At 43.0% G+C, this 17,490-nt stretch overlaps 1 long non-coding RNA gene across 1 annotated transcript; it reads right to left on the reverse strand.

The window, feature by feature from the left end:
* Window positions 1–1,111: 1,111 nt before the first annotated feature.
* Window positions 1,112–16,589, reverse strand: LOC147034700 (uncharacterized). Its single transcript, XR_015059851.1, has 2 exons — window positions 15,898–16,589; window positions 1,112–4,564 (listed from the first exon to the last, which is right to left on the reverse strand). It is a non-coding gene; the product is annotated as an uncharacterized LOC147034700 (long non-coding RNA).
* Window positions 16,590–17,490: the final 901 nt, after the last annotated feature.

A 17,490-nucleotide genomic window follows, 5' to 3' on the forward strand; every position in this document is an offset into this window, starting at 1 on the left:
TTCTAAAGTAATCCAAAAATACTTGGAAAAGTACCGAAGAGAAGGGACTTTGCCTCTGCACAATTAAAGAGTTGGAGGTGGAGAACTGTCTCAGTTTGCCCGAAGCACTGAGATCTTGCAGCTTTCTGTACTGTAAAATGAAGACGTGGGCCGGTGCAAAGCCTGAAGGATCGTATGTGTTTTCCCAAAACCTTTGATGGATTGCAACCAGAGAATGGACTTTCAACTTTGTGAGATTGCCTCCTGTGAACATGGCAGGCTGGGTAATTTATTTAATGGATGCCTGCAATTGGAAAGATGATGCTGTGCATCATTACCAACAGAGCAATGACTCGGAAGTCTTTGACAAAGGACATCTTCATGACGTGAAAATACACAAAGCTTGTGCCAACTATTTATTATTCACATGGGAGCGAAATGTCCCAGGAAGACTTCCCTGAGGGAGACGCCACATCTGGTTTGGGTGCTTCTTTTGCGCATACACGCCAAGCATTCTGGGGCAGATTACGTCATTACAAAAGTCATGTGTTGGTCCTTGTCTCGTCTTCCAACCTTCTGCGCACATCTGGTTTTCAATGCGACATGTAGATGTGTGACGATGGTAGTAGTACATGGGCACAAGGGCCAAATGACCATTTCCTGCATCCTCATTTCCTTCTCTTCCGTCTCTACAAGCAATAAGCGGAAGCCACAATGAAAAATGTATTCGAATACCAAATTTGAAACCACACCAAATACTCTGGCAGTTATGACTGCACCCTCTTCGGAGATTATGCCTGGTGTTGGCTTAATGGTTAGGGTGGTGGGCTTTGGATCCGAGGGTCCTGAGTTCAAATTCCACTCAGCTGTTGAATTTATACCAGGTGGGGTTAACTCGGCCTGTCATCCTTCTGAGGTCAGCAAAATAAGTGCCAGCATGCTGGTATACTGTGTCGGAGTGGCGACCCTTCCAGGATTGTGCCCAATAGCCAAGGAGACTGCTTAAGCAGCACCAATGCTCTGCACAGAGTATGGTCCCAATCTCCTCCTCCTCTTAGGAGATTAGGAGGTGGGGGGGGTGGTGACGAAGTGGGGGGAGGGGGGGTATGAAAAAAAACACTGTAATAAAGCATTGCCTGTAATAATAAAGCATTTATTTAGCACTGCAGAAATCCTCCAGGTCAATTTCCATGGGATTGGTTTCTGCTTACAAACTGAAAATCCAAGCCCAACAAACAAAACGAAAGGCCTTTTGCATTCGCTTTCATTCAAAAAATAAAAAATAAAACACCTGCATGTACTGTCTGTATAAGTGCAGCAAATGCATTCGTGTGACAATTTTGACCACACATCAAGGGGAAAAGAAAAATGGAAAGAAAACTCTCATTTTAATTTTGGATATTAAACAAAAATAATCTGACAAAGCGAAGAAAACTATAATGCAGCAATGAATATATTTATCATTCTTCACAAAGCAACTGTACTTTTTGACAATCAAGACCACAAAAAAATTACACAAATACTGGAGCATCACCGAGTCGCATAAAAACACAGTTTCCATTGAGAAAATAAAACGGTTCACACCTTAACACGTTTTATTAATGATTTTAATAAGCAGCAAAAATACGTTTCCAGGAAACCGGTAAGTCTGAGTACATACTATAATCACATTCTCAAAATAAAAGTAAATGCTTTGTGCTGCTTTGCATCTCAGACAACCAATGACTTATGCATTGTAGTTATTTCAAAAGGCAAAATCAATTTTATACTTTTTTTCCATTGAAGTTCACCTTTTCACTTGATTCAAAATGCTCTGAATACTAAAATCTAAGAAATAATTCACCAAGAAAACACTGCAAACAGTTTAAACAATAACCAAATACAAGTGAAAGCAACTTTCCTTTTAAGTCTTCTTCATGGTGCATAGTAACATGTTTCTAATATTCCAGCATGGATACACTGTAGCCGAACCAGCAAAGTGACTACAAGAAAACAATAAAGTATTTGCCAGCCTGCACTTTTGGTTATTATTTAAGTATGCCACTGGAAAGGCAGAAAGGCTCAACAAGGTTCAACAACTCTTATTAAACAAAATAAAACAAGACCATCTCTGACCCTGATGCTGTGCGAATCCGTTTTGAGAAAGGGGGATGGAGAGACGAGAGAAATGAAAGACAACGAGAGGCGACAGAGCCAAGGAGTGGGGGGGGGAGATGTGCGGTAAAGCTAAGGGCGGGCAGGGTGGCAGAGCTTGGGGGCAAGAGCACCAAGGAGTGGGGAAAGCCAAGGGCAAGGAGGGGTTGGCAGGAGCGCCAAGGGGCAGGAGAGCCAAGGGTGAGGAGGGGTGGGCAGGTGAGGTAAGGACGGAGTGGCAAAGCTGACGTCTGGAAGAACCATGCGGTGGGAGAGTAAAGGGGGAAGAGGGGGAGGGGGGCAGGCACGCTGAGAAAAGAAAGAGCAGAGGGAGCCAGAAAACAGAGGGAGGGAGAGCAGAGAGAGTCCAAGAGCAAGGGGGAGGGAGAAAACCAGGATAGCAGTGGGGGGCAGAGAGCAGAGAGGGGAGAGAGAGCAGAAAGGGGGAGACAGGGGGGGAGAAAGAGCAGAGAGGGGGGAAACAGCCAGGACAGCAGAGATAAGGGAGAGAGAGAGAGAGAGGGAGAGAGGATATCAGAGCAGAGGGGGGAGGGAAGAGAGCAGAAAGGGAAGGGGAGAGCAGAGAGGAAGGGGGAGAGCAGAGAGGAAGGGGGAGAGCAGAGAGGAAGGGGGGAGAGCAGAGAGGAAGGGGGAGAGGAGAGAGGAAGGGAGGGAGCAGTGAGGAAGGGGGGGAGCAGTGAGGAAGGGGGGAGCAGTGAGGAAGGGGGGAGAGCAGAGAGGAAGGGGGAGAGCAGAGAGGAAGAGGGTGGGGGAGAGCAGAGAGAAGGGAGAGTGAAAGGGGACATCGTCATTGAGATGTCCAAGGCAACAGGCAAGAGAAATGTACAAACACTGAAAAATGAACACCACAATGGTGCCGGATGGTCAGTGTTTCAAATGAACAAAGGACAATAAGAACCATTGTTCCATCATGGTTAAAAAAAAACAAAAAAAAAACACTGGAATTATGAGCGCAATGACAAAGGCAAAATGCCACACCTCTGTTTCTCTCTTGCGTATGTGATGGAATAGTAAACATTTGCTATTTTAAAAATACCTGTAAACACCACATGTACATCGTCACCTTGACGGATATTTTTTTATTTTTGTATTTCGAATATTTTTAGTTTTTTTTTTTTCTTTTTTTTTCTTTAAACATACTTTTTAAACACAAGTTATGTTTTCTTGAAAAGTGTTGCCTTAAAGTGCTGCAGATTGGCCTGGCAGTTTCAGCAAAACTGATTCCTGCCCCAATCTCTCAGGAGGCACCAAACCTGTAAAAAGTGCCCATTCTGGCACACAGTCAGCATCGCCACAATCCAGCACTTTGCCCCAAAACACACACACGTGCATGCACGCACGCATAGACACACACACTAACACACACACGCACGTGCACGCACACATACATACATACATACACACACCCACACACCTTGCAGTTAGCTTGAGGAACATCCTCAATATTTTTTCTTCAATTTTTTTTTTTTTTTTTTAACTGCACTAGCAAAATGGTACAAATACAATTTCTGCATGTTTAAATCTAATAAAGGATATCAAACAGATAAAACATCTTCGATGAGATGCAAAGTTATCTTCAGTGAAGGGTAACCTCCAGTAAACATTCACACGAGTACTGCTTGCTACTCCCCGTATTGCGTTGATAAGGAAAAAGCCGAAACATAAATCAGTGCAAAGAAAGAAGCTGTAACAACAAGCAGCAACAACATTGTACACAATTCCACGTGGGCTTGCACAGCATGGAATAAAAGACAAATGTACCTCCTTTTGAAGAGAAACAACATCTTGGAAGATTTTCTTTTTTCACATTTCAGCATTGGCTTGCACGATTCAAGTATTTAAGACGATATGCTTCAGTAAACATACCGGACAAACACCACCACGAAAAATTAAAACTGTTGATCTACAGTACTCTTGAGAAACAATTACCTAACCCTCCAAATGATGTAAAACAAAACAAAATAAAACATGTCGTAGAATTGGATGAAACAAACCCAGAAATAATAGTAGTGTGGCTTTACAGCAAGGGCAATGAGTTATTTGTTCAAGTGCAATGCCCTTTTACAAACAATCACTTCCTCCCAAAAGATCACCTGGAAGTAAGGTAGCCACCATGCCTGACTCCTCCAATGAACCTTTTCCAGAAGAACTACCCCAGAGACTATCACCTAGAAACTGGGATGTTGGACCCCAGAGTGAAGGTGAGGTGGTGCCGAGTGAGGAACGCGCATTCCACATTGTCAGCGCTAGCCCGTTTGAGCGACCGTACACAGCTGGGACACCAGGACCCTGCATTGTTGCTCTGGGGCCTTGACCTATGGGCCAAGGGGAGGCAGTTGGCCCCATGGAAAGTGTGCCTTGTGTGAGAAACCGGGATACCTCTTCATCCCCAGCAAACTCAGCGACGATAGTCGTATTTCCCAGAACACACCTGAGGAGGACAAGTGAATGAAAATGTTTAAATTGCCCAATACATACTTAGAAAAGGTGAAACATTACAAATGCCCCTACAGCATCGACAGAGATGGCTTTACAAAAAAAATAAAAAAACCCAGAAGAACCATCCCATCAACCTTAAGTCAACAATATCATCCAGAGGAGCTTGAAGCTTTTATAGAACAACCCTGAAAGCACTTAGATTTTTCCAACAACCATCTCTCATTTCTTTCAAGTGGTAGAGAAATATGTGAAATTACCTGGTTAAGGCCCAAGTCACATTTGGCACGGAGGCCGTAGGGTCTACACAAAATCTACGGCCACTAGCAATAATAGGGCGGCCGCAGTATTTCCAGTCACACAATGTAGCAGTCACATATGTTTTTATTTTTCGGGGAGCTGCACTTCCAGCTATTTAGAAATTTAGATATATACTTTATTTACTTATATAAATTTATTTATATAAGTAAATAAAGTATATATCTAAATACTTATATAAATTTATATAAATTATTTATATACTTATATAAATTTAGATACTTCCAGATATTTAGAAATCGTGGAGACCGAAAACGTGGGGGTGCGGTACGGTCTTTGATTTGATGTCGCACGGTGACCTTATGGCGTCCCTGCGGCGGCCATATAATTTTCAAGGCAGACGCAAGGTGCCCGCAGGGGGGGCCCTAAGGCGAACGTGCGGCCAGACGGATGGTAACGAGTGGGTATATATACCAGTTCTTTTTTTACTGAAATAAAAATATAACAGTTCGGAATATACCAGTATATAGAACTGAATATACTATAACTATAATATATATATATATATATAATATATATATATATATATATATATATATATATCTGAATATACCAGTTCGGAGTACCGTGGTGCCCCCAGAATCCGAACGCCCCATTGTTTGAACAAATTGGAATCCGAACAATTTTTTTGAGAAAATTTTGCCCAAAAAACCGAACACATTTTCAAAAACCGAACACAACGTGGCGTTCATGTTTGTTCACATGCGTCTCCCCCGCCTGTTCGACCCGCATCTTCGCGCTTTGTTCATTCAGTTCGTTGGTGGAAGTACTCGTGAAAGCATCTCTCGTGTGTCGATCGCTACTTTACCTCGTGTTTTCACCTTGATTTGTGTTGTTGTTTTTTTTACTCATCTTGTGTTTTAATTAATAACAAAAACGTAATCCGATCACGTGGTGTGACGGACTGTCGGGCAAGGATTTAATTTCACAGAAAAACCGGTTGTAATTTGGAATATCCATGATTACCTCAGCCCGATGCGTTTGATGAAAGTGATTGTGGTTCTGGGGGCATCATGTTTGATGAGCTGCCCTGGGGGCAGCGCTCTCGCAGAGTGCGCGAGCGATCAGAACCCAGGCCGGAGCTCGAGCCTGTGTGGACCTTTGGATGTGGTGATTGTGCCAGTTTACATACAATACACCGCCACCGAAGGTCATTTACTCATCTTATTTTACCTTAAACATGGGGAAATTCAGTTGAAAGTGTCTTGAAAGTGGGTTTTCTTGGGGTCCAGGAACGGATTAATTCACTTTCCATTATTTCTTATTAACCTCCGCCATCTTTGAAGATGGATGGAGGTTACTGTTTTCACCCCTTTCTGTTTGTTTGTGTGTCTGTTTGTTTGTTTGTGAACAGTATTACGGAAAAACTCCTTGACGGATTTCGACGAAACTTGGTGGGGGGGGTTAGGTATGGTCCAAGGATCATGCCATTAAATTTTCGACTTGGCGCCCCCCCAAAAAAATTGGTTGAGAATTTTTTTTTTTTGCATTTCTACATGTTTTGTGATTTCCAACCCACCCCCCCCCAAAAAAAATTGTTAGAAATTTTTTTTTTTTGCATTTCTACATGTTTTAAGTGATTTCCAACCCCCCCAAAAAAAATTGTTGGAGAAAAAACATTTTTTTTGCATTTCTACATGTTTTAAGTGACTTCCAACCCCCCCCCCCCCCCCCAAAAAATTTTTGCAACTTTTTTTTCAACAAAATTTCGATTTCTTTTTTTGCATTTCGACATGTTTTAAGTGATTTACAACCCCCCCCTCCCCCAAAAATGTTGGAGAAAAGAACTATAACTGTCAGCACTGTTGACATCATATTTAATGAATAAGATATAAGGTTCATTTGAGTGACCCAGCAGTGTTGGCGGCGGAGGTTTTGCACTCTTCCGAGTGCTCCCCCTCTAGTTGGGAAAATAGTTTTGGAATCCAAACTTTTTGCAATCTGAACAGCCTCCTGGAACGAATTAAATTGGGATTCTGGGGGCACCACTGTATAGGCAGACACCTATACTCCGATCTCTAGCGGTAGAGCACAGTGGACGCACGGTCGATGCAGACTGCCACGGAGGCCATACGTAGCACGCACAGCGGGCGTAGGGGAACCGTGCGTGGACCCTGCGTTGCCCGCAGGTAGTCACACAGACCGCAAGGCCACAGTATGTTGAACACAGGGACGCCTTAGGACTACCCTACTGTGACCATGGAAGTAGTGCGGCCACCGTAATTTTTTGGGGGTTGGCAAAATTCATTTTTCATTGATAAGCGCCTATGACAGCCGCACGAATAACGCAAGCCCACCGTGCGCCCTATGTACGATCGACGTGGAACACATCTACGTCACAGCTTGGCTTGTCGAATTGCTACGGCCAACGTAGAAGTGAAAAAAGTTGCAACTCCGCACTATAATTCCACGGCGACCCCTACGGCCTGTAAAAGATTGCCATACGGCGTAGGACCACCCTGAGGCCACCTGAGAAACTCTGCGGCCGCCGCACGTTTGTTAATTTGGGGGGGGGGGTACGGCCGCCGTATTCTAGCCGTAGAGCAAATGTGACTTAGGCCTAAAGACCATCATCTCTCTGACCTCCCACTAGGAATTTTAAGTGTTCATAGCATCACTGCAACACCTGCCCTTTCATCAAGACAATCAATTTCATCTCAGGATGAAAAAGCGGTATTAAAGTCACTGATCACTCACTGACTTCAACTCTGTGAATGTTATTTATGGAATCACGTGCACTCTCTGTAAGATGTACACCGGTTCCGGTTTTTGAGGTGACGGTTGGTTCTCTCAAGTGTCTCTGCTGACATTCTCAAAGATAAGTTTCCGGTCATTGTTTGTCACGTTTTGATTGTTTACTTTGTTGCCTCTGTGTTTACTTTGTGTTCCTAGTTCAGTTTTGTTTCAAAACTTGTGCTATTTGGTGAGTTTTTGTCGGTCTTGTCATATCAGGTTTCCCTGAGGCCTACCCGTCTTCCCGTCTATGTGCACAATCGTGTTTATTGGTATTTTCTCCTTATTACCATCAGTTTTTATTTTCACCACTTTTCCCTCAAATAAAACACCACTTTTTTCCCTCACCACTTTTCCCTGCTTTCCTTCCTGAAAGTCCCTGTAATGTCCATATTGTATACCCCCATCCCTCTCCCTTCCACAGATATCCTATTGTCTTTGTTCTCGACTATTTTGTGCTTCCCTCTCCTGCCCTGTTATATGTTTCTGTGTATTAGCTCTTACACGAGCCTTGACTAGGTATGCAAAAAAAAAAGCAACAAAAGTGGGCAACGACTGGGGCCATCATTTCCATGAATACTTACTTGATGTAGGAACTAACAGGACAGATACCATATACACAGTGGTGTACGGTATCTTCCGCCATTTCAACACCACAGAAAATTGCAAGCATAATGAGCAATTTCTCATCTGCAGCATCGGGACATTGGCTCCCATGGGATTAACAAGCACTTTTCATTAATTTAGACTTTTCTTCTCTCACAACTTTTCAAGCCCTTCACTATCTGTTTTTCTCCTTTAATTTTATTGTATTTTTATTTTTCTTACCTTTTCTCTTTTTTCTCTTCTCTTTCCTATTTTCACCTTTTGTCAGAGCAAAAGTGTAGGACCGGATAGGGGCAAACGTTGAGATCGAGTGGGTGTACACATGCATTAGAGCGGTGTCAGTGGTAAAAAGTATGTGACATTTGCAGGGAAGTTTGTCATCACCAAGTCCAGAAGGGAGGATTTGCTATTGGGAGAAATCCGAGTCGGAAAGTATACGGATTTGGGCAATCCCATGTATGGAGTCGCACAAGTCCTTCGCTGAAGTGCCATGGCTTCCTCTGGGCTTGAACAGGCTTCATCTGCTCATGTGCTTGTGAGTCAACATCTCTCTGGAGAGCAACCTCAGTGCCGGCAAATCTGGCACGTCAATCAGGCAGATTGGCAGGGACCGCAAACTGCCATTTCTTTTCACTCGGGAGAACCTGAAAACAATATCTGTCCAATCTCAAGATTGACTTCTCCAAAACCTGGCGGTGTCTTGGACTCCCTCTGGAGTATGCTGCCCTTCCATTCCTTCCCTCACTTCAAATGGCACCACAGCCGACACTGCTCGTAAGAAGGCCGAACGCTTCAATTCTGTTTTTGCTTCCAAATCTTTTCCATCCCAACCCTTTTCAATCTGTATCCATCCTACCCAATCATACACAACGGCTCCTGCATTCTGTGTCTTTTGCACCTGAGAAAGTGGAGAGGTTTCTGGCAACCCTCAACTCTGATTCTGTAACTCGACCAGACAGCATCAGCTCACATGTCCTAAACACCTGTTCTGCTGCTCTTGCACATTCTCTTTCTGCCCCTTTCACCCTGTTATCTACCATAGATCATCTTTCATCTGCTTGGAAGTCAGCCAAGAACACAGCATTACAAAAAGGTGCAAAAACTGATCCCCTTAACAAAAGACCGATCAGCTTACTTCCAATCATCAACAAGGTCATCAAATTCACAATCGCAGTTCACATGAAATCTTTTCTCTTTCTCCAACAGCCTCATCTCAGATCACTAATTTGGTTTCAGACCAGGTCACTCTACCTTGGATGGGCTACTTCTACTCACCCAACAATGGATGGAGCCCTCAATGTCAGATATGAGATGAGGGCCGTCTCTCGACATATCTCAAGCTTTCGATAGTGTCTGACATCACGCCTTGCTCTCCAAACTCTCTGCAGATGGCATTCAAGGTCAACTCCACACATGGTTTACTGACTTCCTCCAGTCTCGTAGGCAATGTGTGGCACTCAACAGAATAGTTTTATCTTCTCTCAGTGTCAAAGCTGAAGTGCCCCAAGGCAGTGTTCTGGATCCAGTTCTATTCTTGATCTTCATAAATGATCTCTCTAACTCTCTGGAAAATCCCCTTTATCTATTTGCTTATGACTCCACCCTCTGCTGTGACAATCGCTCATCTTTTATAAAGGCAGACAGCAGCCTTTTCCCTCTCTCCAGACCTTGACAAAATCAAAAGATGGTCAAATACTTGGAATCGGTCTTTCAATCCTGACAACTCTATCTCTACATATACAGTATCACTCTCTTTCTCACCATCGAACAAACCCTCCCTTCTACTTTCTCAACAATACTCTTGAGGAAGTTCATTCACTCACGCTCCAGGTCTCATCATCAGCCGCAATCGTTCTTGGGCAAACGACATTTAAAAGTTGGCCTCCAAAGCCAATCGCAGACTGGGCATCCTCCATCATGCAAATTCCTTCCTTGGCACACCTGAACTCCTATCAATCTACAAGGCCTTCAATCCACAGCGTGATGGAGTACTGCTCTCCCCTCTGGGCTGGCTCCCCTGCCTCACACCTTGCTCAACTTTATGCCATGGAAATCAAGGCCTTCAAGATCATTACAATCGCCCATGCTGAAGCTGAATCTACGGGCCTATCACTTTCTCATCGCAGACAGTTGGGTAGTCTATCTTCTACTGCCTCCTTTCTGGTCTTGCACCCTCTGCTATTTTTGTGCTTTAAAAATAGCCTCATTCCCCAGTGCATGTGCCTCACTCCCCAGGTTCCTGCAGGGTGCACATGGTCCATCAGCAACTCCCTTCTGGTGAAACTGCCAAAATCCAGGGTCACTGCTCACCTCCCCTCATTTGTCCCTCTTCTTTCATGTCTGTGGAACCATCTTTCACATTCTAATCAATCTTATTCTTCCCTCGAGGTCTTCAAGACAGTTGTTAATCACCATCTCATATCATCCCCAATCCAAAACCATAATCTTTTCTACCCCCGTTAACCTCCCATACAAATTTCCCGTTTTTCCTTCCTGGGAGTTTCTCTCTGTATCCATCCTAACCATCCAACGTGTCCTTTCCTGCACCCCATTCCTCCCCACACCCATTATTTATCAAGTCTCCCTCGATCTTTTCCTTCAACTCTGGTGTGTGTGTGTGTGTGTGTGTGTTTCTCTCTCTGTTTTTTTTTTTTTTTTTTTTTTTCTCTCTCTCTCTCTCTCTCTCTCTCTCTCTCTCTCTCTCTCTCTCTCTCTCTCTCTCTCTCTCTCTCTCTCTCTCTCTCTCTCTCTCTCGCCCCTGCTGATCGTTGGTGAGTCCTGCATGGGTGTGGCGTCATGGCGGCTCCGTGTGTGCAGCTGTGAGTACTGTGCTGTGTTGGTGTTGTTCCGGTCCCCATTTCGTTTCCCTCTGTGTCCCCGTACGTGTTTGTGGAGTTTTTTCCAGAGAGAGAGAAAGAGAGAAAGAGAGAAAGAGAGAAAGAGAGAAAGAGAGAAAGAGAGAAAGAGAGAAAGAGAGAAAGAGAGAAAGAGAGAAAGAGAGAAAGAGAGAAAGAGAGAAAGAGAGAAAGAGAGAAAGAGAGAAAGAGAGAAAGAGAGAAAGAGAGAAAGAGAGAAAGAGAGAAAGACAGAAAGAGAGAAAGAGAGAAAGAGAGAAAGAGAGAGAAAGAAAGAGAGAAAGAGAGAAAGAAAGAGAGAAAGAGAGAAAGAGAGAAAGAGAGAAAGAGAGAAAGAAAGAGAGAAAGAGAGAAAGAGAGAAAGAGAGAAAGAGAGAAAGAGAGAAAGAGAGAAAGAGAGAAAGAGAGAAAGAGAGAAAGAGAGAAAGAGAGAAAGAGAGAAAGAGAGAAAGAGAGAAAGAGAGAAAGAGAGAAAGAGAGAAAGAGAGAAAGAGAGAAAGAGAAAAAGAGAAAGAGAGAATGAGAGAATTGTTTTTAACGAGATTATCAAAGGGTATTTGATTTCACTCACTTTCACACACAATGGCTTTAAACACACCGTACTGAATGTCTACGCACCTAGCGATAGCATGGAGAGACTCACCTTTTACACACACTTAGAAACGTCTCTTGTACACATTGATTTTGATGGACTTGTCTGCTTGGGTGGAGATTTTAACTGCACGATGGACCCCGCCATTGATCGTAATGGAGAGGAGCCGCACCCAGCAAGCGCAGCGCCTTTGTTGAGAGCCTTGTCCAAGTTTTCCCTGGTTGATGTGTGGAGAATCAGCAATCTTTCTCTCCGCCAATACACGTGGAGTCGGTGTTCAAAAGGCCACCTATCACTTGCAAGATTGGACCGTTTCTACATCAACAGTACCTTTTTAAATGTTGTGAGCAATATGAACATTATTCCGAGCGGCTTCTCAGACCATCACATGGTCGCACTTCGTATTCACCAACCAGTTCGGAATCGTGGTGCTGCCTACTGGACCTTCAACGCAAGCCTTTTGGAAGACCAACTGTTTGTCGATGCCTTTGGTGTGTTCTGGAGAGCCTTGCTCCAACGTAAAACTTCCTTCCCCTACCTTGGAAAATGGTGAGACAACGTCAAAGTGCAAATAAGATCCTTTTGCCAACAATATGGAGCCTACCACACCAAATATGACTCTGCCCTTCAATCCTTGCTTGCCAAAGAAATATTATATTTGCAGACCAACCTCTTGGCTTCAAATCATGAAAGAACCAACCTCTTGCTGGCGAAGAAAAAAGCTCTTCTTGCTGGACTTTGTGCAAAGCAAGCCAGAGGAGCGCTGATTCGTCTCCGACTGGAGAATTTGTGTTGCCTGGACACCTCCTCTAAGTTCTTTTTTGGACTGGAAGCTCAAACAAAGAGAAGTCAGCAGATAACTTCAGTAAGGACAAAGGAAGGAAGGATAACGCACAATCAAAAAGATGTCAGAGCCTCACTCAGACACTACTTTACTGAACTTTATCATGCTCCGAAAATCGACAACAAAATGGTAACAGTGCTGACTTCTTCCTTACCTACCTTGTCAAAACCTGCAGTTCAACAAATGGACAAGGAAGTACCTTTGGAGGAACTCCAAGCTGCTCTTCAAACCCTACCCTTGGGTAAGGCCTCCGGCCTGGATGGAATTCCTGCGGAATTTTATAAAACCTTTTGGGACCTCCTAGGACCAGAACTACTTGAGGTTATAATCGACGGTCGACGATCAGGCTCACTGCCATTAAGCTGCCGGAGGGCTGTCCTCGCCCTTATCCCCAAAAAAGGAGACCTTCAGCAACCACACAACTGGCGTCCCATCTCATTACTCTGTGCAGACTACAAAATATTTTCCAAGGCCCTTGCCAACCGCCTTAAAGCCATAATCGAGGAGATCGTACACCCAGATCAGTCTTACTGTGTCCCGAAGAGGACAATTCATGACAGTATCTTCATTGTGCGTGATATAATTGATATCTGTTCTCTTGAGCAAAGGAATGTCGGGTTGGTGTTCTTAGATCAAGAAAAGGCCTTTGATACCATTGATCATTTTTATCTTTTCTCTGTTTTACGGGGGTTTGGTTTTGGGGAAAATTTTATCTCTCATGTGCAGTTACTGTATAACAACACTTTTAGTCTCTTAAAGGTTAACAACATTTTATGTCCCCCTTTCCCGGCTAATAGAGGCATTCGTCAAGGGTGCCCTCTTTCTGGCCTCCTGTACTCTCGTGCGATCGAGCCTTTGCTCGTTCGGTTGCGTGCACGTCTTCTCGGTTTCCTTCCTCAACCAATGGCGAACCCGTTTAAAGTGATTGCTTATGCAGATGATCTTTGTGCAATCGTTCGCTCGAATGAGGACGTCTCAGCCTTGGTCCGTTGCATTCATGAATTTGGTTTGGCAAGTTCCACAAAAGTGAACTGGGGAAAAAGCAGAGCTCTCCATCTTGGTCGACAAAATGGCGCCATTCCTCCGACTCTTCCCGAGAAACTTAAATGGGAAAGGGATGGAATTCTTTACCTAGGCGTCTTTCTTGGAACTGAGAACTTCATTTTAAAAAACTGGGAATCTCTAATAATTAAAACTGAGAGACGTTTACGAAAGTGGAAGGGCTTACTTTGTCAACTCTCCTATCGGGGCCGAACCCTTGTTATAAACAACCTTGCAGCATCAATGTTTTGGCACGTTTTTATAGCACTGCAGCCCCCAGATTTGTTTCTTAAAAAATTACAATCAATTCTTATTGACTTCTTTTGGGGAGGAAAGCATTGGCTGCAACCTGGTGTGTTAAACCTGCCTGTTTCTGAAGGAGGACAGGGGCTGATTGCTATTATCAGCAAGGTGATGGCTTTCCGCCTCCTTTCGCTTCGCAGACTGCTGTACACGGACGTTTCGTGGAAGGCCTTGGCTCACTGCCTGCTTCGGCAGGCGGGGAAACTCGGCTACGATCAGCAACTGTTCCTTATTGACACCAAGAAAGTTGATATGGCATCAGTCCCCCTGTTTTATAGAAGCATGCTGAAGGCATGGCAGGCAGTCACTGTTCGCCGAAATAACAATGACTACTCCCTGGAAATGTTCTTAAATGAGCCTATCTTTTTAAACCCCATTTTTGAAGGGGTCTGCAGCAATTGTATTCTTGTGCAGAAGTTTATTGATGCTGGATGTACGAAGGTAAAAGATCTCAGAACTCCTTCTCCTTACAAGTGGAAGCCAGCTGCTGACGTCGCTGTGGCCACTGGAGTGAGGTCCATTCGAATTATTGGGAGAATCTTTTCTGTGATTCTGTGCTTTTTCAAGCAAACTAATCTGAAATGGATTCCACAGGTGGAAGCTAACCTTTCTTTATCCCAACATCCCTTTCCAGAGCTTTTGCTTCATTTTCAAGGTTTCACCTCCTTTAAATTGATGGAAAAATCTTCTGTTTATGCTTTGTGTGTTAAAACCCTTGTTCCCGATAGACCTGCGGAACCACAAGCACATTGGGGGAGAATGCTTCAGACCACTCATTCTACTTCGATCAACTGGCATGTTTTGTACAAGGCACCCACTGCCAAGTGCTCCGGAGATTTGCAGTGGCGACTGGCACATTACATTTTACCATCCAATGTTTTATCTCATCGTATATGTCCCGATAACACAGAATTGTGTCCCTTCTGCGGTGCTACAGAAACTATTTTTCACATTTTTTATTGATTGCTCAAGGTTGGCACCCCTTTTTACAGTCTTATCACGTGCTATCCGGGGACTCGGCCTAACTTTTACTTGTTGTGGTTTTGTTTACGGTTTTAGCATCTTTCACCAGTGTAAATACGAGTGCCTGTTAGCAAATTATTTCTCCTCTGAAGCGAAGCTTGCTATATACATGTCAAGGAAACGCAAAATTCAAGATGTTTGTGATTCTGTTTCCGATGTTGTTTACCTCTTTAAAACCTTGGTCACAGCACGTGTACACCTTGAAATTCATTCCAGTGATTGTACACTGTTCTCACAACAGTGGTGTGTGAACACATCCTTATGTGAACTTGTTGATGGTGTACTTACATTGAAGTTTTAATTTACCTTGTTTCTTTGTTGGGCAATGCTCAGACATTTGCTTGTACTGGTATAACTTCTCTTGTCACATCATGATCCCAGACAATCAAGAGGCCAAAAGTGTGTCTGTGTCTGTGTCTGTGTCTGTGTCTGTGTCTGTGTCTGTGTCTGTGTCTGTGTCTGTGTCTGTGTCTGTGTCTGTGTCTGTGTCTGTGTCTGTGTCTGTGTCTCTCTCTCTCTCTCTCTCTCTCTCTCTCTCTCTCTCTCTCTCTCTCTCTCTCTCGGCACGCACGTGCAAACGCAAGGGGCTGTTGCTCAGTCTCTGGTGGTACGTGTGGAGCCTGTGTTGCTTTCTCTCTTCTTATCTTCTTCTCCTCTCTCTAATGTATTTTTTGGGGGTGTTCCTTGTGTATAAACTGTGATAAATGCTTTATCGATTACTTGAAAATTGAATGGATTTCTTCTCTTCTTTTTTTCCACTCTTGTATATAATCCTTTGCTTTGCTGTATTGAATTTTTACCCTTTATACTTTTTGTAATAAAAGGACATCAAAGTCAGTCTCTCAGTCTCAGTCTCAGTCTCTCTCTTGTTCTGTTGCATCCTGATCCATTCCGTGTTCTCGCTTCCACTAACCTTGACTCTGCATTCAAAAATAACTCGATTTAAAAAAAAAATAGAAATCAAACGATTGAAGGAAAACATGCCAGGTGCCTATGTTATATACAACACTCACATGTGTAGAGATTTCTGGGCCTTGGCAGCCTCTTCACAGGATGAATAGTGGACAAGAGCGCTGCCTTGGGCTAAATTCAGATGGAAGGTTATAAGAGGCCCATGCTGCATGCACAAAGTGCGCAATGTTGAGCCATCAATCTTAGGCAGGGACGAAGTCAGTGGGAAGGAAGAATAACAGTGACAAAGAGATTACAAGTAAAGCAAACACATTAAGAGGATGAATGACAAAAACGTTGCAAATATTAATGAAGATGGAAAAAGGAATGGTGAGAATAAGATTCTTGGACAAAGGCAGGAGGAAATACAGGGTGGGGCATTTATATCTTACACCTCTGTCATCATTTTGGTGGGAAGCAGTAAGGGTGGAGATAATATTTTTTTTTTCCCCCAGTGTTGCAGGTAATGCCTGAAAGTTTTGAATGATGGAGAGCTATGACCTACAGACGAGAATTCACCTGCATGAATTGAAGAATTGAAGGCAACCATCCACACCATTGCTCAAGACACATTGCATGCAGTAATGAACAATATGCTGATTCGTGAATGCAACAATTCCAATCAGCCCCAATTGTCAGATGTAATTTTTAACTAACTGTGTTACATCTTAGCATAATCTCTGATATGTGTGCTTTCCAACCATGTGTTCAACATAGTATTTATGATGTTCATTACATTTTGAAACAACACTAATAAATGTGTCATATATATAAATATATATATATATATATATATATATATATATATATATATATATATATATATATATATATATATATATATATACATATATATATATATACATATATATATATACATATACACATATATATATACATATATATATATATATATATATATATATATATATATATATATATATATATATATATACACACACACATATATCTTCTTCTTCTTCTTCTTCTTCTTCTTTCGGCTGCTCCCGTTCGGGGTCGCTACAGCGGATCATCCGTATGATCCGCATAGTGATTTGGCAGATGTTTTATGCCGGATGCCCTTCCTGACGCAACCCTGGTCACCTCTTACGACACAGGGATATGGTACACCTATTTTAACCGGGGTATACACCGGCCCAGCATACTGGTACTCATTTCGCCGACCTCGGAAGGATGACAGGCTGAGTCAACCCCCTGGTGTATTAATTTAGTGGCCCAACGGGGCTTGAACTCAGCACCTTTTGGATCCCAGGCCGCTGCCCGAATCCCTGTGCCAACACCAGGCTATATATATATATACACACATATATATATATACACACATATATACACATATATATATATATATATATATATATATATATATATATATATATATATATATAAATATAAATATATATATATATATATATATATATATACATATATACATATATACATATATACATATATATATATATATATACATACATATATATATACATATATACATATATACATATATACATATATACATATATACATATATATATATTGTTGCGGTCTTCGCGCCCGCCGGCGTGCGAACGGCCACGTAACTCGAATCGCGGCACGTCGCCCACCGGACGGACAATCCAGTCGTGACCCTCTCGGAC

The sequence above is a fragment of the Eptatretus burgeri genome, chromosome 1 (genome assembly GCF_056783735.1).
Source record: "Eptatretus burgeri isolate ZD-2024b chromosome 1, Ebu_testis_v1, whole genome shotgun sequence".
NCBI lineage: Eukaryota > Metazoa > Chordata > Myxini > Myxiniformes > Myxinidae > Eptatretus > Eptatretus burgeri.